Source organism: Belonocnema kinseyi, chromosome 6, assembly GCF_010883055.1.
Source record: "Belonocnema kinseyi isolate 2016_QV_RU_SX_M_011 chromosome 6, B_treatae_v1, whole genome shotgun sequence".
Classification (NCBI taxonomy): Eukaryota; Metazoa; Arthropoda; class Insecta; order Hymenoptera; family Cynipidae; genus Belonocnema; species Belonocnema kinseyi.
The window spans coordinates 145479625-145499388 of NC_046662.1; the positions used below are offsets into that span (position 1 = coordinate 145479625).

Consider the following 19764-nt stretch of genomic DNA (forward strand, 5'->3'; position numbering starts at 1 on the left):
ATCAAAAAGCATGAAAGAGGGAGCTCTTCTTAATATTTAGACACCAAAATCATGTCGATACACCTTACCGACTGCGAGTAAAGCCACCCACGCTTTAACTTGGCAGACTGTATTGCTATTAAAACGCTGTAAAGAAAAGACTCTTGGCACTTGTCTTTATCATGCGTTTCTTTCAAAATTTCCGGTAAATTTTTCTTTCGTATCCCATCTTGTTTTCGCACAATATGTGCATAATAATTTTTGAGTAACAAAAAATTGTTTCTTGCCTGCAGACAATTTTCTCATGAAATGCGACACAAGTTTTAAAAGTTCAGATACTCATAACTCTAAAAAAAATTGTGTCAAATCGTATTCATCCTGCATGATTTGAAATCAATTCAGGCAAATTACACAAAATATGTGTAAATAATGTGTATATTTTACATAATTTTTCCAACTGTATGTATTTATCGCAATACTTCGTTATTAAAATAATTAGTTTCCGGCAAGCAAAAAGATGTTTTTTTCTTATCATTATACAATTCGATATTATGTATGACATACTTATTTTTTATTTTTATTTACTTTTTATATTATTTCTTTACATTAAATATTCAATTTTATATCTCATATATTTATTTTTATATTTATTCATTATTTTCTAATTTTTCATTTGCTATTTCATCTATATCATTCATAATTAAGCTTTTTTTTATCGCTTATGAATATTTCTGTGTTTCTTGTTCAAATTTCCTACGCAGAATTTTCAATTCAAGATGGCCGACCTCTCCTGTAACTTCTGATCAGCCCCATGCATCGCCCCCACTTTTCTGTTATCTTACGATCCGGAGGGGAATGGCTAGTTAAACTAATCTAACAGATGGCGCCACAAAAAGTAGGTCTGTCTTTTTCATTGAATTGCATTAAGAAAAAGCAAAAATAATAAAAAACTTGATGCTGTTTGCAAATAAACAAAAAAAAATAGATGAAAAAATAAGTCTAACTATAACTAATTATTAAAAAAAAGAAAAAGTCATGAAAATGTGTAGTTTAATATGAATAACATTTAATTTTGAGATACATTTTGAAAGCAGTTCGAACTTTATATTTTTATGATTTATTTTGCTCATATTATTGATTTTATTATTTCTTTAAGTTAAAAAATTAATTTTTGTTAAAATTATAAATGTAGCTGATGAAAAAATTAATAATATTAAAGACCTCAATGACAAAAATATTTAAAACATATACATGATCAGAAGAATTAATACAAAAAATATGACGTATATCGTATATTGAGGAAATAATTTGATAAAAACTCAATGTAAAGACTAATAAATGAGAAAGTGGATTTAATATTATTTAATATAATGTACATATTTATTTAAATTGAACCGAATATCATATATACATTTATACAGTGCGATCATTTATTTGTTGCTTAATCTTGAAAGCTTTTTTCTCGCTGCATTCAACCCCTAATAATTTTATTGAAAAAAATTAATTTAAAGGAGATTTTAAATTAAATACTTAATTATATTATTGCAAACCTCATTTCTAAAATGAATAAACTATAAAACTCTATAAACAAACGTACCGTACTAATGACGGACAGCAGGAAGAAATTCACTTTTTCCTTTCAGCTTGACGGTCCGAACTTTTGTCTTCTCTATTTGTTTATTAATAATCTTTCTACTCAAAGCATGGAAAACTGAAATTGTGTGCATAACAATGTTTTACGCTTTGATAACTAATCAGGAAAACTTTATATTGTCTTAAATTAATGTTTCGGGAATCATAAAATACAAATAATTTGTTTATCATTCCATTCATTTGTTGCAAACAAATTTGATAAACAAATTAACAAATAGTCTTATTATCGGTAACAATTTTTGGTGCTAAAAGTGCTTCACATTAATGTAGGAATGACATTTAATAACAAAAATAATTTAAAAGTTTATAATAACTATTGTTATAAACAATTCTTGTGGCAAAATATTATAATTTGAGATTTTTCAAATTATTATTTCTTTCAAGTGCCAGGAAGAATTCAGGTATTCCTAAAACAATAAATATTTAATAATATTTGATGAAATATAACAATTTAAATTTTTGTAAATACATAGATAAAGAAATTAAAAATTTTGGTCCTTTCGCATAGAATTTTTGTTTACACTGGAAATATTTTAAGCTGTTGGGCGAATAACTGCTAGTCACAAAAATATTTGAGAAGTTAACAATAACCATTGTTATCAATAATTTTCGTGACAAAATATTCAAATGTAAGGTTTTATCAAAATTTTAATTTTATTTAATCGCTACAATGGCTACGGATATTCCTAAACAATGTATCTTTGATCATGTCTAGTGGAATATAACAACTCAATTCACTCAATACAAAATCTTTTGATAATAACCCACCCACTTGGCCATCAAAGAAAATTTAAATTTGATAAAACCTTAAGTTTAAATGTGTTGTCACACGAATTGCTGAAAACAGTGATTATTATTAACTCTTCTAATATTTTTGTGACTAGCAGTAATTCGTCCAATAGCTTAAAACATTTACAGTGCTGAAAGTCGTTCTGGCCATTGAAGGAAATTACAATTTGAAAATTCTTAAATTCTAATATTTTGACACAAAAATTGTTTATCACAATGGTTATTATAAACTTTTAAATTATTTGGGTTATTAAATGTCATTCCTACATTAATGGGAAGCAGTTTTAGCAAAAAAAAAAATTATTTCACCGATAATAAGACTTTGTTCATACTTTGACTGGAAAAATTATTAATAAAAAAATAGAGAAGACAAAACTTCGAATAGTGAAGATCTATAGAATTTAATGATCTTTAATCTTAAACAGAAAAATTCAAAATCGCAAGAAAATTGAAGTTTTTGGACATTTTTGAATGAAAAAAGTGCATTTCCTCCAACTGCGTGCGTCATGAGTACAGTAAGTTTGTTTATAGATTTTAATAGCTTATAGTCTGTTTATTTTAGAAATAAGGTTTGCAATAATATAATTAATTATTTAATTCAAAACCTGCTTTAAATTTAAATTTTCAAATAAAATTATTAGGGGCTGAATGCAGCGAGAAAAAAGGTTTCAAGATTAAGCAACAAATAAATTATTGAACTGTATAAATGTATATATGACGTTTGGTTCAATTTAAATAAATATATACATTATATTAAATAATATTAAATCCATTTTCTCATTTATCATTCGTGTCATTGACTTGTTACTAAATGATTCCCCCAAATTATTTGATTTGAAACTTGATTTCCTCAAACATTTTAATTACAATAACTACTACTTTTTAACAATGTTTCATTCAAAACTTGAAATTATTAAGATTTTAAAGGTACAAAGATTCTTTTCTTCGCAACTTAAGTTGTAGTCTTCACATATTATAATTATTATTATATTTATATTGGATATAAGTAATATATTTTTATGAATTCTTCTGATTATGTATATGTTTTAAATATTTTTGTCGTTGAGGTTTTAAATATTATTAATTTTTTCATTAGCTACATTAATAATTTCAACAATAAATAATTTTTTAAAACTAGAACAAATAATAAAATCAATAATATCAGCAAAATAAATCATAGAAATATGAAGTTCGAACTGCTTTCAAAATGTATCACAAAATTAAATTTTATTCATATTAAACTACATATCTTTATAACTTTTTCTTTTTTGAAATAATTAGTAATAGCTAATATTATTTTTTCATTTATTATTTTTTTGTTCATTTGCAAACAGCATCAAGTTTTTAATTATTTTTGCTTTTTCTTAATGCGATTCAATGAAAAAGACAGACCTACTTTTTGTGGTGCCATCTGTTGGCTCAGTTTGACTGACATTTCCCTTCCGGATCGTAAGAAAACTACTACTGCATACCCATACACGATCGTGGCAGGGGGCTGCTTCTGACCAATCACTGTGCGATAGTTAGGGAGCATGTGGCTAGACACCTCTTATTCTTATGTTCATGGTCTAGCCACGTAGAAATAAAAAAGCGAATCAGTCAGGACCAACCACTTGATTTCTCCATCTTGGATAAGTAAGGCGGCAAATGTAAGGGATTTTAAAATGTAAAATGTAAGAATAAAAATTTCTTGTTATTTTGAAGTGTAGAAATATTTTAATCCTACTAAAATGTATGGCAATAATGTTGAAAATCGATGAAGTGAATTAAGGATTAACTATAATTTTAGATTATGTGTTTCATAACCTATTACCGCGTACAAAAAGTGACATATGTGTGTCAAATAAAATGAAGTTGAACTCAAGTGGGGAAGTTTTGAATAAATAAAATTATATAGTGCAGTGTCTACGACATGAAAAATAATAATTATTATGTTTAATTTATTCAAAAATACTTATCCATAATTTAGAGGAAAATGTGATTCAAAGATATTAAATAATTAATTATAATTATCTATATTCTTGCTCATTACTGGTTTTTACAATTTGTGTTACGTTCGTAATATAGTTAATATATGAAGGGTAAAAAGGGATAAGGTGGCAAGTGACAATTTTTTGCAAGTTGAATTTTTTTTTCAAAATACTCAAAAATTCAAATACACATAGAGGTAAAAGGATCTGGTTTCAAAATCGTATTTTTAAGTTAGATTCTTATGTACATTAAAAATAAATACTTTTATCATCAAACTATTTCTTACGACATGCACCAAAACATTCCAGGGTGTCTCATCATTTAAAAAGTGATAATTATTTAACAAATTTTAAGATGATTTTCAGAGGCCATAAAATTCTAACCTCAAAAGTAAAACTCAATTTGTGCTGAAGAGAATGACTTTTTTATCAAACTTTTTTTCTGTGTAATGAGTAACTCAACGCATCTCCGGTATGGATCGTACATTTATTTTTAATTTTGTATATTATTTATTATCACTATCTCAAGCCCAGTAAGACAGTTTTCAAACAAATGTTAAAGAAAATGCTTATCAGTATTATTTACTAACTTAAATTCTTGCCCGAATATAATTTATTTCCTTTTCAGTGTTATAATATACCCGTTACAAGTTTTTTTTGGAATTCATTCTTTTAGCATTGTATATATTATATTATGTGATATTATATTACGACATTATGTGTGCTACGTGTCAAACTTAAACTGCGCGGTCATACTAACAAGATGGTGGAATTAAGAGGTTGCATGACTTGAACGAAACGGAGCCCTCAAGTGGCTAGACCATGTATTTCTTAGATCATGGTGACGAGTATATAACGGGAACTCTGGAAGCAGGAAAAATTTTTGTGTTCTGGTAATTAACCTCTTGTTAGTGTGTTAATATAAAGGAAGGTTATTGCTTATATATAATTTTGTCGTTAGTTATCCTTGTACTTTTAAATAAGGGTGAGTATGAGGTAGATGTAAATTTAATGTTAAGAAAAAAATTCTTACAACAGCAGCTTTTTTCTAATTTTAAATGTGAATAAAATCGTACACATAACCTCCAAATTCAATACTCTTTCAACTGCACGGTAAACAATATTTTTTGTAATTTTACCATTTTCAGAGAGGGACGTAATATTCACTACTACAAAAGAAGTAAGGTTTCACGAAAATGAAAAAATTCTTTTAGGTTCCTAGAAATAATTATAATAATTTTTTATTTCGAAAAATTCATTTTAGGAGATTATTTTAATGCATTTCAAAACATTACAAAAGATTAAAAAAATTGTCAACGAATCTGAAAAATTTTAAAGGCAATTTTTCTTTTAATTTTGAAGAATTAAAAAATAAATCAGGAAAGATTTCAATCATTTCTAAAGGTTAGAAGAGTAGAAGGCCTGACAAGATCAGAAAAAAAGAATTATTTTCCTAATTATCATGTGAAAGTGCATAATGTATGTTTGTATGTATGTATTTAATCTCTCCCTTTTACGGGTTTGAGGGCCTCCGCTCCTTGTACATATATTTACAATTCCATCCTTATTCTAACTTAACTACTACTTATATTATACTGTTTCGCATTACGTAGGAGAAACAATAGTAACAGTAGTGACATTATTTCTTAAAATGAACGGGCTTCCGTTTACTCTTACCATAAAAAAGTGCGTTTTCCACGATATTGAAAACAATTTTCGCTTTTTACTGTCCATTTTAAGGATCACCCGTTTGGGTCTGCCCTGCTCCCTTGCTTTCCCTTACTTCCCCTTACTTTTTCCAATTTCTTCATTCACATCACTCCCTATCCACTACCATCCAAGATCCATCTTACACACTCATCCAAACTTAACTGTCCCTCTTCCTCTCCTGTACATCTCTCTAATACATGTGCCCATGACTCCATTTCGTGTCCACATCATCTGCATAAATTCTTCTCTTCATCCATCTAATATCTGCATGCTCTCACTCCATTTTCCATTCTAAACCCTACAACCCTACTCCATTTTTCTTCCTTTTTTATTTTTTGCAGATATTCTGGTTCCGTAAACCCTTTAACCGGCATATACCATCTATTGCACCTCGAATCTATAATCTTTGTCCATCTCTCTTCTCCTTGTTTAACCAATAACTCTAACTCTATGTCCTGTCACCTCATAACCCCTTCTCGAATATTACACACCCTTCTCATTTTTCTCCTTTCTTCCTCCCATGTAAATCAAACTTTTTTAATTCGATAACATAAAAAGGTCAAAAAATGTAAATAGTCGAATAAATTCAAGAAATATTTAGTAGAATTTGTGAGATTCAAAAAGAATTTAAACTTTAGAAAGTTTTAGAAACGTTGGATAAACTTATTTAAATAACTGAAAAACCTAAAAATACTTTTTGTTTACGAAAATGAGATTCCTCAATTCTCAAGTATGAATAGTAAGGGAACTGACGTCAATTAAACATCCATAATTAATTAAAGATTTTAATTTTTCCATTTGAGTACAAAAGACTTATCATTTGATAAAAATGTGTGGGATTTTCTAACAGACAACTGCATGCATTTCTGACCTTCCTTATTTTAATTTTTTTAAATGTATTTTTAACTGCTTTATGTTTAGGACAAAATCATTTGCTGAAAACCGATAAGAGAGATATCTGTTTCTGAAACTGGTCCATAAGATTCAAGCCAAATCTGTACAACCGCTCGTTAACATTTAAAATTTTTTTGTATAATTTTAAAGGCGATTATTCGTAGTATTTTACTAATGGAGATATTTTTATAATTTAATCTCTGAGATCTATTCCCTAAGTATCATATTAAAATAAAAATTAGGAATATTTATAAAAGTATTCTTATTTCTCATTAAAAAAATTAATGTATACAGAGCACAGTTTTTATATGAAATTTCACGATGGTTTTTTGTACTATGTTTGACCCTAAGGCAGAATCAAGGGGAAATATTTTAAAAGTATGTTCATTATGTATTAAGATATTATACAAAGACTTATTTTTAGAATTGTTTTGTCCTTTGAAAATCATGAGAAATTTCTTCAAAAAATAAATGTTAAATTTATTTTACAATTATTTACAAGTACAATTATTTTGCAATTAAAATAAAATTGCAAAAGCTAAATATTGTAATATTTAGATAAGTATTTTCAGACTTTAAAGGTTTTGTAAAGTTTTCATATATTACGAAAGCATAATATGAGGTCAAGTTCAAAAAGTTTACAACATTTAGAAGTTTGGGAGAAATCAAGGAATATTTTATATATTTTTGGAAATATTTGCAAGTTTTTTAATATTTATAATTCATTAAAAACGACTTAAATTCCTGAAAATATTTTTAACTATTTTTCTTAAAATTTTGAAAATCATTCAAGATGTAAAAAATTGAAATATAATCTTCCAAAAATTTCCCAGGAATTTTAAAACAGATAGTTTTACCTCCTTGAAAACTTTCAGAATCCCTTTAAAGCTTCTAAAGTTTATTTTTTAAATCTTAAAAAATCTAAGTTTCCGACAGAATTTAAGTTTAAAATTCGATTCGAATTTCTTCGATTCTTCTTAATTTTTTTTTAATTTACTCGATTTTTGTTTACTTGTTATAATCTTACCCAATTCAAACATTTTGCTTTAAAATATTCTACACTGTTCTTTTAAATTTTAGAAATTCCTTTGATATTTCTAAAAACGTTTTTTTAATTTTCCCTTAAAGCACATTTTTAAAAATAAAAAATCATTAAAATTTTTCAAACGAATATTGGAAAAATAATTCTTTTTTTCTAACCTTGTCAGATCTTCTAATCTTTAAAAAGTATTCAAATTTTTCCTGATTTTTTTAATCCTCCTAATTAAAAAAATTGTTTAACAAATTTTTCAGATTCTTTTAGAATTTTTTAAATCTCATGTACCATATTCTTTATTTGTTTATACTCTCTCCCTTTTACGGGTTTGAGAGTCTTTACATAACCATTACAAATATTCTTACAAACAAGCCTTATACTATCTTACGAATTATTCGCTTCATACGGTCCTAACTTATTATTATTATTATTATTATTATTATTTTTTTTTTTTTTTTTCAAACGCTTGCAACTTTGCCCTGGGCTTCCATTTTCTCGTACCACCCTACCGAAAAGAGTCTTTGAGTATATACTAAAAATTCTTTAGGTCAAAGAATCTCAAAGAAATTCTCCGCAGGCACTCAGGTAGATATTTTTAAAGGTCCAGAAAGCTCGTTTAAATGGTCTGAAGGCTTTATAATATATCCTTTCCGAAATTGAAATAAGAATACGCTCATAAATAACAAGCAGAGAGGCTATCTCAATAGAGTAGCCGACACTCAGGGGCCTTTGTTAAGCTTTCGGATTGAAATTTAGAAGTAGATTTTTTTAATTTCATAGTTAACAGCCTAAAATATAATTATTCGGAATATACGGGTTTCGATGACTTCAGATATCTAACTTTTTTTCTTTAGTGCTTAAAATTGGAATTAATAGAACGTTTCTCGTAAATGGAATGAGATACGCCCAAAAAAGACAACATTTTTGAATTCAACTAGAAAATTGTATATCAGTATATAAGTTATAATTATAAATAAGTATAATGAGAAAATTCATCAATTAAAAAAAAATGTTAATAATTTGAAGAGAAATTTAAAAAGGGAGAGTGGATTAGCCACGACCAACTACTGTAAATAATTGCCCGCCAGGTATGTGACGAATACAAAAGAAACATATTACCGTCGCACCACTCTTAAAATGACCACTAAAAGGATCTTGAAAAGGACCCAAATCTCTCAAACTATCTCCGAGACTATTTTGTTTATAGACTCAAATGGGCCAAGCTATTTCGCTAAAGAAAACTCGGAGATTTCTTTCGGTAGGGCATTATCAATTTCAAATTTTTTATCTATTTCGCAACACTAATTCGTAACTCTCCTTTTTTCGAAGTCATTTTTTTTTATTTTTAATCTACTATCCTGTGCAACCAGCTCTTTCTCTCTTAGATCTTCTAGCTTCTTTGTCCATTCCTCCCCCTGACCATTTTCATTCAGAATCTATTTAATTCTCTATTCTGTACTCTCCCCTTCCCCTTTGGCACCTGTACACCTCTCTAACACATGCAACCATGTTTCCTGCTCATATCTACATACTCTACAAACATTTTCTTCATCATTCATCCAATACCTGCATGCTCTTATACCCTCTTTCATTCTGAGTGTCACTACTCTATTCCATTTGCTCTCCTATTTAATCTTTTTTAGGTACTCTGGTTCCCCCTGCCCTTTAACCATTCTATACCAGCAGTTGTACCTTGTTGCAAATTCTCTACATCTCTTCCCTCACCCCTAATCCTCCATATTTCAGTGCTTCATTTTCCAAGCCAGCTTCCCCTGTTGCCTTGTTTCTTCTCAACCTTGCAATCGCCTCATTCACCTTATCCCTACTAATCTCGTTTTCAGTTTCCTCGTCCCGATCGACAACTTTTCTTCCTTTACCCTATATTCCACTCCTCCTAGCAGCCCCTTGAAGTGCTTCGTCCACTTTTTCATTACTATTTCTTCATTTATACCACTCCTTCCTTCTCTTTCCCTATTTATCACTTACCATTCCCTCCCTTCTTTTACCGCCTTCTCTACCTCTGCCGTATACCTTTCTTTCTCCTTCTGTCTTTTCTCCTTTATCATTCTTTCGTGCTCCCTCTTTCTTCTGTTGAGTTCTTCTTTTTCCATTTCCCTTTTCCTCCATTTCCTTACACTCTCCTTCATCCTATCTTTACTTTTCCTGCGTTCATTGTCCCACCAGCCTCTCCTAAGCCCCTCTTCCTTTTCTCTCGGTCTCACTTCTTCCCTTACCTTATTTATCGCTCCTTTAAGTGTTTCTAGCAGTGTGTCAACTCTTTCCTTTTTCCTACCACCTATCTCTTCGTTTTCTATTTTTTCTCTAAATTCTCTCAACTTTTCCAACCCCAAAATACTATGCCCGCGTACGTATATACACCATCTTCCTCTCATCATATATTGCCGTTACAAATGAACCATCCCGCCTCTTCCAGTATGTCTAGTAGCCTCCTACCCTCCCGATCATTTTAGTTTTGTTTCGATTTCCTTATAAACACCTCCTTTTCTCTATCCCATACTTCTCCCCCTTGTTCCCCGGTCCATGCATTCAAATCCCCTCGTATTAGGACCAGCCTCTCCTCTTTCTCCTCTGTCCATTTCCTTATTGTTCTCCATCCTCCCTCTTCTTCTCTTCTTCTGTACACGCATACTACATCCACAATAACTTTTCCTAATTTAATTCTTCTATCCATTGTTCCATCCTTTTCTTTTATATACTCTCTTTTCTTCCTCTACCACCAGTTCCTTTCTGACCCCTGACGCCATGCCACCCATTCCTTTCCCTTTCACGTGCTCCTTTCTTGCTGCTTGCATCTTCCACTCATATGCTTTCGGTAATATTATTTTCAAGCATTTCCACTCTTTCTCATCCACCCATGTCTCACTCATCATTATCACATCCCATTTCTGCACTGCTCCCCAAAATCCTTTGTCCTTGTTTTTTAATCCTGACACGTTTCAGAATGCTATTTGCACGTCGCTCTTTTTGTGCTTATCTCCTTTATTTCTTTCATTTCGATCCTCTTGCCGTTTTAACCCCCCCCCCCCCCCCCCCCCCCCCCCCCCCCCCCCGTGACTCTTTCATTCCCCTTTTCATGCTCTTTGTCTCCTTCATTCACTATCCGTTTCCTACCCTCCCTCAGTTCTTCTACTCCATCGTCCAAAATCCATGTCTCTCCGTTGAACTGTATCCTATCTCTGCCAATTCTTACCGTATAACCTTTACACCTCTCAGTCCATGCCTTTCGCTCGATTAGCCATTTTCTTCTCCTTTCCCGCCACGTCATGTCTTCGATTCTTTATATACATTCTCTGCCCTCTTTATTCCCTGCTGGTCTTCTTATCCCTTCTACTCTGACTTGCGCGCCGATGTCTCTCATCACCTTCCTAATATTTTCCTCTGCCCTTTCACTGTCCACTTTCAAACCCATCACTATAATGTTCTTTTTCTTTTTCGCTCTATCCTTCCCTTCCATTCTTCTTTCAACCTCAATCAGTCTCAATCGCCACCTTTCATTCTGCTCATGCTTGACCACCTCACACTCTCACTTCTTCCATGCTCCCTTTCTCTCCCACCTTAGTCTCATTCCTTATTTCTAGTTTGCTCACCCTCTCCTCTAACAGTTTCATGTCCCTTTTCCTAACCTCCTCATTCTCTCTGCCTATTTTCTATACTTTTCAATTTATTCCACATCTTTTCTTCCTCTCCTTTCCATAATGGATCCCATTCTTCCGACTCTTGTCTCACTTTTCTTACTTCGTGTTTTACCTCTTCCCCCTATTTTTTCATATCAGTCAGTCTTCCGCAAGTCTCCTCTTTTAATCCTTTTGTAAGGGCTTCTAACTTTACGAATATATCCCCTTCATCTCTATTTCTCTCCGGCGTTCTTTTTTTGTCTTAACCTTTTTTTAAGTCATTGCCCCTCTTCGCCCACCTGCTCTCTTTTCCTTTTATCATCCCCCGTTTTTTCCCCTTCGCTATTGTTGCTCTCGCTGTTAATCGCGCTAGCCGACTGTTGCCACCTGTGCAACAAATCCCGCGACCCCGAGCTTCCCGATTTCGATCCAAGCCTTTCCCAATTAGTGGGCGTTCCGCGCCTATGTCACCTTCCTCGTCTCGATACTGCCGTTGGTACGGGATGCAAAGGCGTAGTAAACGTATCATCTGCACTTTACTCACAGCTTGTTTCGTCTACGCTACCTTCCCTCTCTTTGCTATCGCTATCCATATTTGTTTCACTCTTCTTACTTAACTCATTCTGTTAAGGTACTATATTACATGGGAATATGCAAACTGCCATTCTGGTTCGCCGCCAAATTCAAAATCGCTAAATTGATATCGAATTATATAAATACACCTACATGATATAGATTATTTATTTTTAAATTATACTGAATCATTTTTATGAAAATATAAATTATAAATAAAATTACGTGATGTAATATATGAAATATTTAAATTCGACTATATGATTTTTTAACCCACACATTTCCTAAAAAGTAGCTCTTCCAAAAATTATGATTGCAGACAAAATTTTACTCAGTTTATAAATAGGAGTGCGCTAAAATTTCAAGAGTTTATTATGATAGCTATTTATATTGCACATCATAGCCTAACCTTACTTTCTTCTGGATCTCATTTCGCTTTAATATATCAAAAAAATGATTATAGGCAATTAAAATTACATGTAAACATAATCTACAGACCCCCTATATTTGAATTATATTGTGATAGTCATAAATATTAGTAATAACTTCGCATAATCTTGAATTTAAATTCGGTTTCCATTTGTCTCGTATACAATTTATGATCCACATTGACAATCTTTCCCTTCGCCCTAGTAGAAAACGATAAAGTTTAAGTCCACCCTCGCCTCTATTTTTACAAAACGGAGCACTGCAGCAGACCATTTTTCTTATATTCTAAACCCTAGTTCTGTCTCCTTCCGAAATCACGTTGTGGACTGCGCATTGCCGACATGACTACCCTGTTAACTGACCTTTAGCCTCACCTCCTCCTCCCTTGTCACTTTCTATCCTCCCCAGAATTTAAAAAACTTTCAAAAAATTCGCCCTCCTACACTGATTTCTTTTTGACAATTTGTGTCTATATAACTCCTTCTTCCTTCTTACCCTTCGAACTCCTACTTACTGCCAAGAAACCCAGTATATCACTCAAGCGAACATAACCTCAAAATCAACTTACGTCAATTTTGGTATTATCCGTTTAAATTTTCACTTTCTATCGCGCCCTTCATTCACACTTTTTTCACCCCAGCACCCTTAGTCGCCACACCCTCACCGTACTCCGTGTATCCTCTATCGGTACTGGAAACGGAAGTCTGAAATCATCTATAATGTTTTGAAATATTTTGGAATGTTTTAAAATAATCTCTTATAATTAATTTTACGAAATAAAAAATTATTTTAATTATTTCTAGGAACCTGAAAGATTTTTTTCATTTTCCTGAAACCTTACAAAATTCTCAACAACCTTTACAAGTTTTAATTATTTTTTAATCCTTTCAACATTTCTGAATATCTCATGAGTTTACTCAAATTTGAAAGTGTATTTTTTAAACCAACATATAATTTAAAAATTTGAATATATCTGAATATATCTTAAACTTACTCAAATTTGAAAGCACATTTTTTAAACCACCATAAACTTTTTAAAAAAATCTACAACGAAGTTGCGCAAGAAGCCTTAATAAAAATTAATTTCCTTATTTTCTTCTAAAATGATTTAACATGGGGAAATTACAAAATTTTTCTACACACTCTTTTAAACCTTTTTTAAATTTTTTACGAAAGAATAAAAAAATGTTTTGTTCTTTTTTCAATTTTCTCTCAGAATTCATTCTATTCCATTTTTGGTTAAAGTTTATCTTTTTTAATTGAAAGTCCAACTATATGTTTAAAAATTTAACTATTCTGTTGTAAATTTGAAAGTTTTTTCTTCGGTTCAAAATATTTTTCAGTTGAAAATTTATCCTTTTTTTAATAAAAAATTATTCTTCTCGTTCGAAAATTGATTTTTCGGTTGATAATATAACTGTTCTGTTGAAAATTAAATTGTTTTTTATTTTAATAAACATTTTTTTATGCTGCAAATTTATCTGTATCATTTTTCGTTGAAAATTTTCTTTATTTGAAAATCTTTTTATTTAAAAATGTAACAACTTCGTTGAAAATTTGTTGTTTTTTTTGCTTTTGGTTGAAAATTGACCTTTCTCAGTTGAAAATTAATCTTTTTTGGTAGAAAATGATTCTTTTTTGAAAATTCATCTATTTTAATTAAGGATTCATTTCTTTCGATGAAAATGCATTTTTACATTCTCATTTATGAGAGTGTAATGTAATCGTCTAAATTTTCGATCTATGGTTTTTAACGGATCTTTATGTTGCGGTACTCACAGAATCCGAAAATCATAACATTTTATCGGTGTCTATGTCTGTATATATGGTTACCTGAATGTTGTAGCCACGCTAACATTAGAAGGATTTGTCCAATCAAGTCAAATTTTGATACAATATTAGAAGGATTTGTCCAATCAGGTCAGCCTTTGATACACTTCTTAAGTTTCCCAAAATGAAGGCTAAGTTCGTTAAGCAGATATTTCCAACCAAAATTTAAAAAATTTAGAGCATTTGCAAAATTTGAAAATTTTTTTTCAAATTTCAAATTTTTTGTTAAAGTTTCTTATAGATAGTTAGAAGACTTGCAAATTATCTAAATAAAATTGTTCATTTCGATGAAAATTAGAAAAGTTATGTACTTTTGAAAATTTTAAAAATGTTCAGAAAAATAAAAAATAAAGATTTTTCTAACAGATTAGATAATTTCATGTAAATTCGTCACTAGGTATCAAATATATTTAGAAACTATGTCAGTTAAATTTTTCGATTAGACAACAATTCAGAAAGTTTGAGCTTTTTCAAAATTTGAATAAAAATTTTTTATGAGTTTTAGAAATTTTTTTCAAATTTTCTGATACACGTCAAAAATAATTGCAAATTATCCGGATGACATTTTTAAATTCGATAAAACTTCAAAAAGTGATATGCTTTTTAGCGTATGAAAAAGTCTCCGGAAGGAAAGGTCATTTGAATAAAGTAAAAAACCTTGTATTTTGAAAGAAAAAATTGGCAACGTTTCGGACACAATCTGGTCCCCTTTCAAGCCTTAGAACACCAGTTGAGAAATCATGAAATTTTTTAATTAGACAAAATTTCCCAAAAATTGAATCATTTTCAAAAATATGCGATTTTGATTTTGTAAGAGATCCATAAGTCCAAAACGTTATTTTTAGTGGATTTTAAAAAGATTGACAAATTATCTTGATGAAGATTGAGTTGAGTGATGAGAATGTAATCGTCAAAGCCGTAGGTCCTTTGAGAACCCTCTTTAAAATCGAATAGAAAAGAATTTAGTTACAATTCATGGTTGTAATTCCTCAGAAGTTTAACTCACAGTTTTCGATTTAAGTTATAGTATTCACAATATTTGAAAAAATTTAGTTAAAGTGTACGTATTAAATGTACGAAAAAGAGCGCGAAGTGCGAGAGCGTACCCGCGCGCCGTGGGCGTGCTCAAAGTTGGCGCAAGGAGCCGCGCCCAATGAGAATGTGCCCGCCTAGCGGCTATATTTTTTGGTAAAACTTCTTTTCTTTGGGTATAAAATGGTTCAAATTTCATGTATATTTTTTAAAATTAAACTTTAAGAAATTAAGTTCTCGTCACACTGAACAAATGTCTCCATGCGCACAAAAAAGTCGTATGAGTAGTTTTGGAGTTATGGGACCTACAAATCCCAGATTGTCAATGATTTTTCGCGTGTAGGTAGATTAAGCTGGAAGTAAAAGTAAGCGTGTTTTAAACAGCTTAGAATGTTGGACATTTTTTTTAGACCTTGGCCAATCACAGGCATCGTAGAAAGTATACCTAAGAACATCATGACCTGATACCTCAGTTTCAGGTCAGCCCTGAAGATGTGAACTGTAATGTTCACGCAGAACTTAAAGAATGTTCAAAAACTATGAATGTAACAAAAACTCACTTAAAAGTTTTTTTAGATGTTGTGTCCATGTTCGACAGCATCCTACTTGATCTTGCTTTATATTGCATTGAAAAAAACTTAATTTAAATCATAACTTAACAAAAATAACAAAAAATGACATTTTAGTAGCTATCAGGAATATCTTTAATGGTATTGTTTCTCATTTAACAATAAATTTTATAAACAAATTTCGATTTGCCCTATGGGTTCACCTTTTTTTCTGATGTATTTTTTACAAGATATTAAAAAAAGCTCTACAATTCATAGATTTCACACCTATTTTATATAACGGATGTGTCGATGACATTTTAGCTATTGTTCCTAAAGACAAGGTTGAAGTTTTTTTAATGCATTTAATAATATTGAAGATGGTACAAATTTGACCCACGAATGTGAGATTAATAATGTTCTTAATTATCTTGATTTGCAACTTATAAAAACTCCAAATATGATTTATTAACAATTTGATCCAAAAAACCTTCTTGTTTTGCTAGATACTTAAACTATAATTCCACAAATTTATTCAATAAAAGGTTTAGTATGTAGATGTGTAAATTAAGTGGTGTCCAATTCCGAACAGAAAATTTAAATCAATTAAAAACAACTTTAGTACATAATGACTATCCGCTTGGGCTAGTTAACGACATTATTACAGAACCATTCATGCAATTTACAATAACAATAATGAAACGAATAAAAAACAAATGGAGTAATACTTACAATAGGTTTAATTTAAATGTTACCTTACCTTTCATTCAGGGTCTATCTGAACGATTAAGGAATTCTCTTTCAAAATTAAACATCAAGATTTATTTAAAAGCACAAATACTTTAGATAATTGTTTGATAAGAAGAAAGACAGTGATTCCATTACAAATTTACCTGGTGTTATTTATCTAATTAAATGTAAATGTTACAATAAAGCTTATATAAGTGTAACTGGCCGGAGATTAAAAACCAGAATTGCTGAATACAAAAGAGATTGAGAAGTTGGCAATTTTAACACAGGTTTGTCACACTGAAATTCTAAATGTAGTCAAACCAGGATTCCGTGATCCTCCATTTAATGTTTTTGATAATTGATGCCGCTCTGTGGGGATGAGTTAGATGAGCTACGGGAGGATGTGCGGCGCTCACTCATGCGTCACAAAACAGAGAGAGTAACAAGAAAGAAAACAAAACAGGAGAGATAAAATATTTCCGACACTCTGGACTTAATGTCACGCTCAGTTCCAAAATTGACATTAAATCCAGGTTTGACTGTATCAATAAAATTTAACATAACATTATAAAATAATGTTTTCTGATCAGTGACAAAATTTCTCACTTTTAATTTAAACTTATTTTCGCGTTTCCTCATCAGTAGTGTGAATGAAAACCCGCCCAATGACATCGTTCTTTGCGTTATTTTGATGTCTTCGGTTTTTTACTCTTCGATATTAATCTTATGTCTGATTAATTGAAACTTCTAAAACTCACGTAAAAAATTATATTAATCTACGAAATTATTTATTATGATTGTTCTCTTTAATATTGCTAATTGTAAAGGTATAATTATTTGGGTTAAAACCTTGTGAAAAAGGTACGCATTGTACCGAAACGTCAAGGATTGAGAAAGGAGTTGTTGATAAAATAAATTCTGATTTCGAAAGAATGTTTTTTGGCTTAATCTTGTTTTAATTTATGTTGACCGTAAGACATAAGAAAAATATTTGATTTTAAATTCCATCGAGTATTATGCATTATGTAGAATTGAAATGAATTTTTAGTATTCACTTGTACTTTGAATTCTTTTAAGTTTTTTTTTGTTCTCCTAAAGTCTTTACAATTCCTCAAGCGCATGAATGAGATTTAAGTTAAAAATATGTTTTAGTAGATTTTCCATTATGAAATACAATGGAAAAGATGTTAATTTGACGAAAAACTTTTAACCATTTATAATAATAGGCGAAGTATTACCGAAGTTTGAAATTATTTACAATTCTCATGATTTTCAGAAAATAATGCATTGCTTTCGGTGGCATAATGGAAATTTTATGTTCTAAAAATATTTTGGTAGTTTTTAAAAGGGTCTATTTTAGTTTTCTAAAAATTTCCAGAGAATTCCGAAAATGCAAATGATCTGGAAGAGGTAAAAGTAACTTAAAATGTATTCTAATGATTTCAAGATAATTAAAAAACATTTTAAGTATTCAGTGGTCTCGCGAGAATTCAAAAAATGTATAACAGTTTAGAGAGTTCAGCAAAATAAAAAATAATTCAGGGAATCAGAAGTATTTGGAAAATTCAGAGAATTTAAAAAGAATAAAGAGAATTGAAAAATTTAAAAGGTTTCTGAGAATTCAAAAGAAGTGAGATAATTAAGAAGATATCAGAGAATTCAGAATAATTAAGGAGAGTTCAGAGAATTCAAAAGACTCACAGAAAATCTAAAGAATGCATTATATATTGCAAAGCTTTCAAGAGAATTAACTTTTTTTTTATATTTCTGTAGAGTTTAAAACATTTGAAGGAAGTCAAAATAATTCAACGTGTATTCTAAATATTTGAAGAGAACTAAAAAAAGCTCAACAGATGTGGAAGAGTTCAAATAAACTTAATGTGTATGTTAATTTTTTGAAAATAATTAAAAAACATTTTTTTTAATTCAGTGCAAAGTGCAAAGTTTAAAAAAATTCATGGAATTCAAAAGGATTTAGAGAATTTAAAAAGAATTAATAGAATACAAAATAATCCGGAGAATTCAAAATATTTAAGAAAATTCATAAGAAATCAGAGAAATTCAAAGAATTCAGAAGAATAAAGTAGACATGGAGAATTTCAAAATAATTTATAGTGTAATGTAAAAATTTCATGAGAATTAAAAAAAAAGCTTTAAAAGAATTCAAAGAATGACATACAAGTGAATTTTAAGAATTAGTTTAAATTCTACAAAATTCAAAATGTCCTAAGGAAGCTCAAATAATTCAACGTGTATTCTAAAGAAAAATATATTTTATAAGTTTTTATATTTTGCCGCGCAGTTGTCATATGAAGTGGCATCGTTGACATTCACAACCTCTTCTACAAATTTGAAATTACATGGCCTCAGCTTTTTACGCACACACTCTCGTCAGTGATACATGAACTGACGTCCATCTATTGCTTGCTTCTGATTGATTAATATTTAATTACTAATTACTTACTAATTTTAATCTGAAATAATTATATTTAGAGATTTTTCAATTAAAAAACAAAATTTTAAATTTGGAATTTTCTCAATTTATTCAGGATTATTAACCCTTAAACGGCCAAAACGCCACTACCGGTACACTACTTTTCAACGGCCAATAACTAAGACTATTCGACACTAGAAAAAATTGAGACACATATATTTTTATTGCTTAAGATCTCCTTTTTCCGACGGTGCCAATGAAATTCCTAAAAAATTTACTTATTATCCCAAAATGCAGTTTAAACAAAAAAAAAAAACGTGATTTTTCGTGCCTATTTTTTTTGTGAACCATTTTCTAAAGCTTTTCGAGTCTGTAATTAACCTGGAATCTCACTGACCGATGGAATAAATGTCTAAATTTTGAGAATCCATGGTTCAAAGATCGATTTTTCGTTTTAGTATTTTCAAAATGGCCTCTTAATGGCAAAATTTTTGTGAAAACATTCATGAATTTTTTTACA

At 30.1% G+C, this 19764-nt stretch overlaps 1 protein-coding gene across 5 annotated transcripts in view; it reads left to right on the forward strand.

The window, feature by feature from the left end:
- Positions 1 to 5256: 5256 nt before the first annotated feature.
- The window catches only part of LOC117174319 (ESF1 homolog), a 247024-nt gene continuing 232516 nt past the window's right edge, over positions 5257 to 19764 (forward strand). For 3 of the 5 annotated variants that reach the window (XM_033363328.1, XM_033363330.1, XM_033363326.1), the window contains exon 1: positions 5263 to 5376. The gene's annotated coding sequence lies outside the window, so the exon portion shown is untranslated. Of the gene's footprint in view, positions 5377 to 19764 lie in introns of all 5 variants that reach the window. The other 2 variants (XM_033363327.1, XM_033363331.1) reach the window with 2 other exon arrangements.